This window comes from Diuraphis noxia, unplaced genomic scaffold (assembly GCF_037042655.1).
Source record: "Diuraphis noxia isolate RWA-SAM2 unplaced genomic scaffold, SU_Dnox_SAM2 contig0004, whole genome shotgun sequence".
Taxonomy (NCBI): Eukaryota; Metazoa; Arthropoda; class Insecta; order Hemiptera; family Aphididae; genus Diuraphis; species Diuraphis noxia.
This window is the reverse complement of record NW_028301714.1, coordinates 26,783,925-26,796,454: the sequence shown is the minus strand read 5'-3', so window position 1 is coordinate 26,796,454 and position 12,530 is coordinate 26,783,925. Positions and strand designations below refer to the sequence as shown.

Sequence of the window (12,530 nt, the reverse complement as noted above, 5' to 3'; positions counted from 1 at the left end):
ACATTTTTTAGGCTATTTTAAACTATTTTTTTCTCCTAATAAGTGGTCAAAATTTTTTACTTTTGATTAAAACGTAAGAAACATTTTGTCTAGCTTTTAAGCGAATAAAATAAACTCAATTTGATTCGTCAGATATTATATTATACTGGGGACGACATTAATTTGTAAAAATATTTTTTTCTAATAAATATTGGTTGACCTTGCCAATTTTTTGTTTCAAAAACGGAAAGAGAAATCGATTTGAACCCTTATATACTTGTATATTGTACAGCTATACGTACATACTTATAGTTGTCTAATTTTATGCGATTTCGGATTTGTAAAAAAAAACTGTTTATTTTGTTGTGTTGTAGCCTGTAGGTATACAGTTATAAGTATCTTTGTATTCCCGCTGTGCGCTTTCTTCAAAGAGATTAGGTATGCAGTTATACGTCATAATATGTAATTTATAATCATACAAAATTATGCACTACCTCTCATTATATGTATTCATGTTATGGCGAGTGACTAAAAAAAAAAATAATAACAATAAAATCGGGTTTTCCGGAAACCGGTTTACAATGTTGTACATTCGAGTGTCTCGCACGTGTTAGAAAACGGGAAAAACCCCGCCAACACTCCCGGATTCTCTGCCGACCGGAAATCCCGTGAAAACGTCTTTCTCGCGTTCTCATTTCGAATTGAATCAAACGACTCAATAATATTATGTATCATTAGAGCAAAACGAACAAGTTATACTACAGAGTGGATATAGTCTCGAGGGATCTTGTGTATTAAACGAGTACGTTATAACTTATAATACATCAGCTGTCTATAAACTTTACGGTATACTTTTTTTTTTTAATTATATTTTACCAGCAGGTATTCTGTTATATATTAGGTGGGTTGGGTTATATTTAGTGTTTCAAACTGCAGAAAACGTATTATTTCTATAAGTAATGTAACAGACATTTTTATTATTCTTTTATAATTTAAAATAAATGTTTATTAATTATGCATTTATGGCATAATTATATAATGTAGGTACCTAATAAGTGTAAGTTTGATTACCATCGAATCACCTGAATAAGTAAAAAAATATAATAAAACACTGAAATTCTACGATTCCCATAAAAATCTTTTTGTTTTAATATTTTTTTTTTTAAATCGGGGATGGCAAGTCTAGCTACCTCCTACATCTTATGATAATGAAATGAATACGATATAGCGTGTATGTATATACCTACATATTACATAATATGTAAAATTTTAAAATGATTCGTAGGGAATAAATAATAGTAATAATAATTTGTGTATAACTTTTAACGATTAACTACGAATCTCCTCCGCAACCGCCAGCCGCCACCACCGCGGCCGCCATCCGTCAACCACTTCCACGACCGCCGACGCCGGCGATTGGCGCAGGCGCGAGCACACGGTCAATGCGATATAATTTTTTTTATAAAACGGTCGGCAGCACGGTCGCTCGTGGTCAGTACCGAGTTCAATGTCAATATCAGAGGAACTGCAATTATTGCCGCTGCAATAGTGCCATCATCGCATTTCGCAATCACAGTTCTTGGATATTTGGCGGTATATACCATACATAGACTTCCGTGTGCGACGATATTTTGTTTGTTTTTCAACTCGATTTCCGTCTCAACGTACCTATACATCCGTTTCGCATCCACAACGAGTTCGCAAACGTTTTACATTCGTATTTATATATTACGCGAGTTTCGGCGTTTGTCGCCAATTCGTAGTATACCTACGAGGTACCTTTAAACGCGTTAATTCTCGTCATCCGTATCGTTCAACATGTACGTGAACCCGTGGATCAGGAAACACTCGACCATCAGACAAGTGATCGACAAGCTGCTGTCGATCAACACCAACAAGACGAAGAAGTTCGACGCTATGCTGAACAAAAAAAAGCACACCAGAAGTAACAGGACTACGACGACGGCGGCGGCGGCGGCGGCGGTGGCGACGGACAAACGACGAAAATGTTAGCATCAGCCAGGCGTGAGACGAAAGTCGTGCAGCGGTTTTGATTTTTTCGCGCACGGTCGAGTAGAGTAACGCTACAAGAAAATATGTCCGTCCAAAAATGTTCCTATATCTATATAAAAATATATATATTATATTATCACCGTCCATACAGCAAATATTACGATATTTGTAGTATACCGTGGTAATCACGACGTTTATGATAAACCTATACGCCAGAGAGAGAGACGCTGCAGTTTCCCCCAACGCCACCGCCTAAGCATATAATATAATATAATGCACCTATGTCAAATATATTATATACGTTTACTATACGTTTCGTACCCACGTATCGTAGTATAACCCATACTATAATATTATAGCTGTATAATAATATAATATATAATAATCAAGACCACAAACAAAGACGTCCACCGTATCCAATATTTTGATGAACGATATTATAATATGATATTATGTACACCGGTTGTAAATATATTTAAATATATATAATGTGCCGTACAAGTCTATGCCACGTCTCAAACATCGAGTACGCGAGGTAAGTCATTTCATTTTTTTTCGCTTTTTTTTATACGCGCGTTTCACGATTTATATCCCCAGGCCCCAAGACTAGGTATATACATGTGTGTCAAGCTGTAATGTGTAATCTGCTGCTGTAGTATGTAATTTTTAATAATAATCGCCTACTCGCAACTATATATGCGCATTTGTATTAAGTGGTGTTATATCGATGGACAAATTTATCGAACTTATACGCCAGAGACGTCGATCCTCTCAATTTTTCATATAATTAGACCTTTTCAATCATGTCCATGGTTTTGGCGCTAACACAACCGAAGTAGTCGTAAATTCGTAGTAATGATAATAATAATCGTAATAGTCTACATATAACATATATATTTATAGGTGATATCTATCATACGTTTAAAACCAACACGTAGTAATTGATCCCAAACGAAAAGGTCGTAGTCACGAATATATACGTGTAGTCGTGTAGTGTGTACGTTCGAAGCACGTATGGACTTGCGAGTCGATGCATAACTGATTAAAATCGATCATTTTTTATAAATTCTTTTTGTTTATTATTACTATTATGTAGGTACATATCGCATAATCTGTGGCATGTATACATCATACGCACAATGTAAATAGTATTAGGTACACTCATTAAACATATTCGATTCGGACAACTCGAAGTTGAAGGGAGATAAAAATTCGCTTCGAGATTTGTATTATTCGAGATATCTAATAAATTAATAGGGGAGGAATTTTCCAGGAGAATAAAAAATATTCAAGCTGTCAAGTTTTTCGAATTATCGAGGTTCGAGTTATCGCGACTCTACTGCACATATAGTATGCGATGAGGCTATATAGTTTTACCAGATAGAATTTTAATCGACGACGACGATTTTAAGTACATTTTTTGAATACAACACTATACTCGCGTGTATGCGGATTCGTATGATATAATTATTGCAGACAACGTTTTTGCTTTCATTTGTCTATTAGTAACATTTCAATATGATGTCGTTCAATATTATAAGTACGTGCGTGCAATCAAAAACCAATCAGTCCTATGTAGTGTAGATATTCTGGATTTTCGTGAAAAACATACGTTAGATCGACAAGACGGTTTATTACGTATAATAATAACGTCGATAATATTATAATCATTAATCATGATATACGCACATAACGTACGGCGTCCATGGTATGCGCGTACCGCATATTTGAAATTTTATCACGGAACCCATTTAAAGTGTGCACTATTGATAAGGACGGTTTTATGTAGGATATCAAGACGTTTATATTATTATAATCCTTATTAGGTAGAAACTACTATTATACCCGCACGTGTAGTCTCGTCGTGCGATCGGGAATATTTAATAATATTATATTTACCGTATTATTATTTTATACGAAGAATTTATAATAATGATATAGAATGTGGTCCCGTCGTCCATGAATCCGCGACGATGACAAGTCGTGATGGTCAAGGACTCCAAGCTACGGGACGAAAACCGCTAAAAGATGCAATCGTGGGTCGCATTTCTTGTAGGCCGTAGCCGGTTTTGTTTCTCGTTAGCTAGCGGTTTCAATGTTTATTGTTTTGAAGTTACCGATTAATGTCTTAAAAAACGCGTCTTCCGTTTCGTTGACCTCTGGTGGAGAATGTAGCCGACGGGCTGCATATTACAAAAATACGAATATTATAAAAAGTCAATATCGGAGGCACCAGAATTTTCGATGATATTCTAAACCACAATATTATAGACTATTAGTAAAACAAGTGTTAAAATTCTTTCATTTTTTCATTACATCTATATATTATATTTCTTTTCCAAAATGTGTCTACTTTTTGTTCTTTGACAACTCAAGTTAATACTATACCTATGTATTTAGAATAATATGTATAACCACCTTGCATCCTAGCATTTTTTTTATTAAGTTTCCCTGGACGAGATTTACATAGAGTGGGACATTTTTTTCCGGAACACAATTAATTATCACCTACTCGCCGATACACAAACAGCGCGTCTTTTGTTGTGTTACTATAATATTATAATGTACTTTTTATTTTTCGCAGCTGTCTTTCGGGATCGAACGGATATAATCATTTAAGCAACACAACATTCGAAACATAATGTGGCCACAGTGTTGTACGATGTACCCACGTGGCCACGTGACGTATTCTGCAACTGGTCCACATTACCGTCAATTTAGTCAAAATGGATTTGGATTTCACCTAAGTAGAATATCATCATAATCACCATCTTCATCATCATCATCATCATCATAATATTATTATTATATTGCCGATCACGGAGACGGATTCGCATTCTTGCGAGACAATGGACGACGACGCATCGTCTGCAGCCAAGTCAAATTTACGTAAAAGCAGGTGAGGACTGATTTTGATTATAATATTAATATTATACATAAAATATAAATATAAATTATTATCAATCTTTGAAAATAGTATGAAAAAATATATATTTATAACGATCGATGAAAGTTCCTATATATTATTAAGTCCTTCCATAATTATATTTATACGTCATAGCGAGACGCATTATTATTATAATAGGATGCCAATATGCCATTAACGAAATGTCGGTCTGCAATGACCATTTCTACAATAAAATCATACGACTGTCGGCGATTAAATAAAAAAATTAAAATTTATTTTTGAAATACTCGAATCGGTATTTTTATAAAACAAATCACATTTTTTTATGATTATTTAAATGATTAGATAATTTGCATCAGGAGGATTGGGAGTGACTCGCTTGAGACTGAAAATAGGCAAAATAGTAGAAATGAGAGTTTGACAGGTTTATTATGATATATTATTACGATATCTTGAATTTCTATATGTACCTGCTACTACCATTTTGGATTTATCCACGTCGATTTTCGAAGATATCGCATGACGTCGAGTTATTAAAATATATATATTACGATTAAATTCCAGCACAAAAATGGCTTATATACCAAGTCCTTGATTCGAAACCGAAATTCCTAGGAGGATATCCGGGAATAATGCACCTGCTGTTATCCTCGACATCTGCTCACGATTTATAATAATATTTTAATAAATTATAAAACATATTATCTGTGGCACTGACATTTCGGACCAATCTACGCTAATTAAAAACAGACGACGAGTCAACGAACGAATTGACCTGTGTCTTTAAAAATATATTAAAACAACATAATGTTATTTAGACCCTATAAATATAAAATTTTATTTTTTCGTGTCAATTGAAATAATACTAGCTAGATTAGGTACCTAACTATCCATCAATTAATAATTTGTGTATCGTTTTTGACATATAGATCTTTATGTTGGCATGCAATAAATAATAATTCGCCAACTCGTATATAATTAATAGATATTATTTAAACCTCCGTATTATAATGTCTAATATGTTAATATTCATATTAATTATTTGTTGTTTGTTTCCAGATTAAAATTGTATTTGGTCATACAGTTAAGTCAGAAAATCAATCGGAATTACGAATACTACTTGGAAATGTATAAAGAAACTTTTATTTAAATTATTTTCGACGTATGTGCTCGTAATGTTATTTTTATTTTTACGTGTAATTTTATTTTATTTTATTTTATTTGTATGAATTTATCGTTTTTTCTATTTTTATATAAAATAAATTATATTTATTTAAAAAAAAAAAAAAATGTTTTTTTTTTGTTCTTATACAATACAACGCATAAGCGTATGGTAAATTTATTGTTATTATTATGATATAGGAGCGTTTATCGTGTCCTATTTTCGTTATTTGTTCGAAAATCGGTACACCTCGATAAATAATTTATTAGATTTTTTTTACGTTTTTACACTACATGTTGTATTAACCCTACTGTATAAGCAGGATAGTACCGCAAATATTTGACATATTTATCAAACCTATAGTTTGTGTATAGAAAACTGTCAAATACTCGCTATTCACTTGTGATGGTGTGTTCTGTCCATTGTCTGCACTCCGTGGTGTCTAAAATACACACACCTATCATAAAAAAAGAAGTGTCATAACAATTTTTTATAAAATATAAGGGGGAAAATTATTTTAATGAATTCTCATAATATTTTACTATAATTTACTATTTTTACTATATTTTACTATTTTACTCAAAGATAAAATTAACTCTCAACCTAAATTTTTAACAAGTGATTGTATTATCTTTAAATTTCGTTTTAAAATTAATATTTTGAATTATTTTAAATCTACTGATTTATATAAATGTGATGTATTAATTATCAATAATTGGCACTATCGATAATGAAACACACATTCGCGCCTGCTATTTTAATCATGGTTATTGTTGACATATTTTAATATCTACATAACTATTTTATACTATAGAGTTTAGACTCTTAAATTACTTTTCTATTGATCGACTTCGGCTAAAGCATAATATTATAGCACGTGATCGTCTGTATATTTAACTAACAAGGTAAAATATTTATTTTAATTTGCATCATTTAACATATATACACTCGTATTGATCTAAATACATATTTAAATAATAACTACATACTCTTGAAAATTTAAGAATCTATTATTGCTAATAAATTATAGAAATAATTACAATTAATTTTCTCACAGTATTATGAAATTCACAGTAATCTACTATGTATTGAATTTATGTTGCAAATGAGTAAATTGAGTGTCTTATGAAAAATCGATACCCTCGGAAAAATCAACAATATACTGTGAAACATTATAGGTACCAGATATTTTATACTATTTTTATATCATATTAATTTAACAATCTGTAAGTGATTACAATTTTTATTTTTTCATATAATATTAAATGCACCTAATGCTAATGACCTCAAATATCGGATTAGAAATTATAAATAATTTAAAGATCAATAAAAATAAAATTTGTAAGAAACTTGCAAAACTATAAAGATAAAAAAATAAAAATAAATAATCATGCTATTTTTCAACTATTAGAACCGTTTGAAAAATTATTTATCAAAGACATTTAAAATTTTTTTAATAATGAGTGTTTTATTACGTTAAATTAATTACTCGGTACATAGGAACTTAGCATATTATAAGATCAAATATCAATATATTATAAGGTTGTGTATTGACTGAGAAGGATAATTTCGTTTATCTAAATACTTTCTGGAAACAAAACACATTGGGGATGATTAATAATTCTTTTTTGGAAATTCTTTTTCGAATTTCCTGGATGAAGGTAGTAGGTACTGTAAGGGTGTTTTGTGTTGTCTTCTTTATATTTGTTATTAAAAGTAGTGCTTGACTGGCATAAATACATATTGTGTAATACATTTATATTATTTATAGTCATGTATTCATTGAAATTTCGTTTTTCTTTACAAACTACTGCAAACTTATCATACGCATATTGTAGTCCTGTACATGAATGTTTTGGTTTTTGAATGGTTACAAATTTGAAACTCAATACAATTTTTTTTCATAAATAATTATAATTTAGATCGTTGTTGCGGCGACTTGACGAAATAAAGATGATGGCCAATTGGAAATAAGAAAAATGGTATTTAAATCTTCGTTTCTCGTAAACATAATCATAATAATAAAATATCATTAATTCAATATACAGGGCGATTTTTTTATCATGAACCACTCATTATTTCAAAAAGTATCAATGTTTTTGAAAATATTTTTTTACAAAGTTTCATGTTGTTAAAAAAACAACGTTTTTATGAAAAAATTATATTTTTTAATATTTTTTATCCTTATAATTTTTTAAGTTTTTTACTTTTTTGAATGGCAACCTAGAGTTTTAATTTCATATCCCAAAGCAGAATATTTTTCTAAGTATTTTGATACGTAAAAGTCGAATTTTGGACTAGTAGTTTATGAGTTATAAGTATTTAAAGTATAGATTGGCGGAGTGGAGTGGTACGGGGTTACCCCGCAAAATGTTTGTCCACTACTCCGCTTGTCTAAACTTTAAATACTTATAACTCATGAACTACTCGTCCAAAATTCGATTTTTACGTATCAAAATACTTAGAAAAATATTCTGCTTTGGAATATGAAATTAAAACTCTATGTTGCCATTCAAAAAAGTAAAAAACTTAAAAAATTATAAGGATAAAAAATATTAAAAAATATAATTTTTTCATAAAAACGTTGTTTTTTTAACAATATGAAACTTTGTAAAAAAATATTTTAAAAAACATTGATACTTTTTGAAATAATGAGTGGTTCATGATAAAAAAATCACCCTGTACACTCTCAATTTAATATAATAATACATCGATCATATTTTATACGACTCACGCGCACACATACACACACAGATCATTACAAAAGATTAAGTAAAGTCCGAAGGTTATCGTGGTCGGGCCGAGATAGTAATTATAACAGCGGACTCAAGCAGTCGCGCGTTGCATATACTTTCAGAGAATACTATTAATGAATTAATAGTAAGTAAATGTCTGGAATCAGTAACGCTCAAACATATCAGGCAGGAAACATTAAATTAATATACGTAACGGAATATAGTTTATTTAAAATTGTGATAAGGTGACTATTTTTCAATAACTGATAGAACCGAACGTTTATGAGGTTACTTCATAGATATTATACTCTAATATAATATCTATGGGTTACTTTATAATATCATTATCTACGTATAATATTGGGTACGACTCAGTCACAAGATTTCATGGAAAATTGTATAAAAAGTTTCCCAATGTAACGCGAGTATTCCATCGCTACACAATGATTATTTTAAACACTCATTTAAACATCTGAAAAACTTTTCCGAATTAAAAAATATTTTTTTCTCTTAATTTAAAATATTATAAAATCACATATTTGAAGAAAAAAATACTCAATATTTTAAATCTAGTTGTTAATAAGTAACCATAACAACAAAAACCTTATAAAAAATTTGGTTAGAAACAAAAAACGTGTATCCATCACCCCAAAAACACATGGGTATTTTATGATTAGTGAGTTTTTTTTACAAATTTTGATCCTTATAATTTTTTTACTTTTTAACTATTTTGGAAGAAAACGCACATATTTTATTGTGAATTCAGCCTATAAATATATTGATGTTAACATTTATATTATACATTTATTATAATGTTGTGTATTTGAATCTCTATGACTTATGATATATATAATAATTAAATGTTGATGCCCGTCTACTGAATTGAGAGACAACATAAATTATAGCCTATATAGGAGTTTAATTATTTTTTCGTCATGAAACAATTTATTGCTATACGACGATAGATCAATTCATAGTCATAACGTATGGCAATCTTTACTGAGCACCATGCTCGGTGTTCACTACTAGTATTGTAAATTTATTATTTCACTTTTCCAAAATATAATTTGTTTTAGCTAAAGTTTTAACCCATTTTAGTTATGAAACAAATTATTAGTAATAACAGTGTTAAAAAAATATATATCGTTTTATGTTAGAAAAGACTAACTTCAGGAAGGAAACGTCGGATGGTTAAAAAATCGTGTTTTATCTGTTGAATTATTAACTTTTTGCTTATCTCCCGTTTTCGTGAAACCCATTTTTTTACAGCGGTGAGATGTTGAGTGTTTAAAATAGTATATAATTTTAAAGAAATAAAAAAATACTATTATATTATAAAATAAATCATGTTATTAAAACAGTTATAAACTATTTTACAGATTAAACAATTGTTATTGCATATTAAGTATAACTGTACAATGTTTATTTTCTATTTGTGGGCCATTGGATGATCGAAAATTAATATATACATAAATATATTTTTGGTCGAAACTTCAAACATGATTTATAATAAAACTATATAAATCATTACATGTAGTATTAAACACATAATAATGATACATTAATTTTAGTCATATTATTTATTAAAAAAAAATAAACAAAATTATTTATGTTAATATAAACAAGTTTCAATAATTTTAAATTGTAGATTGTAGATAGACATTTTAGTTTAATTTTTAAAATCCAGGATGATTGATGACAAAAACTAATATATAATTTGCTTACTTTTATAGTAAATGATTACAACCTGGACCAAAGTTTAGTACCTACTTTCGATGTCTTAAATGAAGTTGACTTCTAACCCATGGTCTTCACGTGTTAAGTACAATCTTTAATGTTTTTTGTTTCAAATAGATAATTGTTGAACTGTTAGTTCTCAGAATTATATTTATCTAAATATTTTGAAATAGGTACAGATATAACATTATTTACCTTTTTTTTATCGAACTTCTTAGCATTAATTATTGTAATTATTGATTAATTTATTACTGTTAGTCAAAGTTTAGTTTACAATTAATATTTAATATATTATTTAGGTCAGTAGGTATAGATATATATTTGATGTACAAACTGTCCTATTTAAATGTTTATTGTTGTACGATATACTGCTTTATAGGTCGATAAAACTTGATGTTTATGAAATAACATATAGTATTATTATTGTGATAATTATCTTAATAGACGGAAATCAATTCCACAACGACAAATTATCAATTTAAGTCTGACGAAATTATTTACAATTTTACAATGGAACTTTGATAAAAATTAACGTTTTACGTAATACATTTTTCATCGATCGATTCCAGTTAATAAAATAAATAATTATTATTATTGTATATTTCATATAATATATTATATATGTGGTATGTGTATTATCTCCACTAATTTTTTCAATCAATCTTTATTTCGTTTCGAAGACTTGGCTATTAGTGCTGCATAATGTATACATTTACATATAATATAATTATATATTTGTATTGTTACAGAAACGTTTTAGATAATATTAATGAAAAATGATTAATATAATAATTCTGTATTGTAATAATCTCTTAAGGTATTGGTTGAAATATTATATAATATATTTTTTATTTTATGAATTACAATGTAATTTAGTCTTTTTTAATGGCCAAATAAGATCACCCAACATTCTCCACATGCGGGGTACAGATCGATGTCAAGAACATTTTCACTGAATGCCGTTTAATGTACAAGCAGATCATAGAAAATACTATGCTTCCAGATTCACTATCGACAGCATTCAACAAGGACCCCAACTCAATAAAATTCATCACCACCACCAATATTCTAGTTTATAACGATTTGTAAATTTCTATAGTTTTCATCCAATAGCCGATGTCACCGTACGTACAATCAATAATATATATATATATATATATATATATATATAATTTGAATAATAATAGAATAATTTGTATAATTTTTTGATTTATTTTAACTGCATGCTTATCTGATTATTTTTCTGTTTTTTTTTTTTTTTTAGTATTTGCACTTAACGTTTTTTGAACGTTTTGAAAGACAACTAAAAATAATATAACTTATCTATACGATTTCAAAAAAACTAGAAATTATGGAAATCATTTTCCTCGATAAAAAAATGAAGAATTAATTTATGTGATCAAGTTATCGCAGCATCGGTGTTAACACATTTATGATTGATAACTGTATAGGTAGATATTGTAAACATCATTCATCTTATTATGTACCTGCGATATCATATATTTTTAACGATGTGTAGAAACATATTTATCATTAATTTGTTGGATAGTACAGTAGGTATATTTGCACCGATTAAGTCTGCGGCCATAATATATACTAATAATTATACAAACTATAAAATGCGGTTGAATGGGAACGATGAATTGATGGCTTAACATTGAAATGTAGTATTATTAATTAGTTCGTAATTAATAGTATATTAAAAAATATTAAAATAAAAAAATTATTTATTCGATTTAATAGTTGTTCAAATAATATTATCACTATAATAAAATTTAACCGTAGATTAAAATAAAATAATATTAGGATTTAAAGTTGAAGTTGATCAAGGTCAAATTGAAATAAAAATGTAACAAAAAAATGAAACTTGTAGGTATATTAGATTTTTCTTTTGAAAATAATTTGAAATGAATTGAACTAAAAGAGACTAATACTTTTTAATGAATGAATGTATTACAGGTTACAATAGTTAACATACCGACCATACCGTCAATAT

General features: G+C 28.9%; 2 long non-coding RNA genes across 2 annotated transcripts; both read left to right on the top strand.

The window, feature by feature from the left end:
• The first annotated feature begins 1,455 nt into the window (after positions 1-1,455).
• LOC107166443 (uncharacterized) lies at positions 1,456-6,135 on the top strand. The gene is made up of 3 exons (XR_001506133.2): positions 1,456-2,527; positions 4,577-4,891; positions 5,960-6,135. It is a non-coding gene; the product is annotated as an uncharacterized LOC107166443 (long non-coding RNA).
• A 5,141-nt stretch (positions 6,136-11,276) lies between these two features.
• LOC149055897 (uncharacterized) lies at positions 11,277-12,274 on the top strand. Its single transcript, XR_016191740.1, has 3 exons — positions 11,277-11,351; positions 11,433-11,658; positions 11,799-12,274. It is a non-coding gene; the product is annotated as an uncharacterized LOC149055897 (long non-coding RNA).
• Positions 12,275-12,530: the final 256 nt, after the last annotated feature.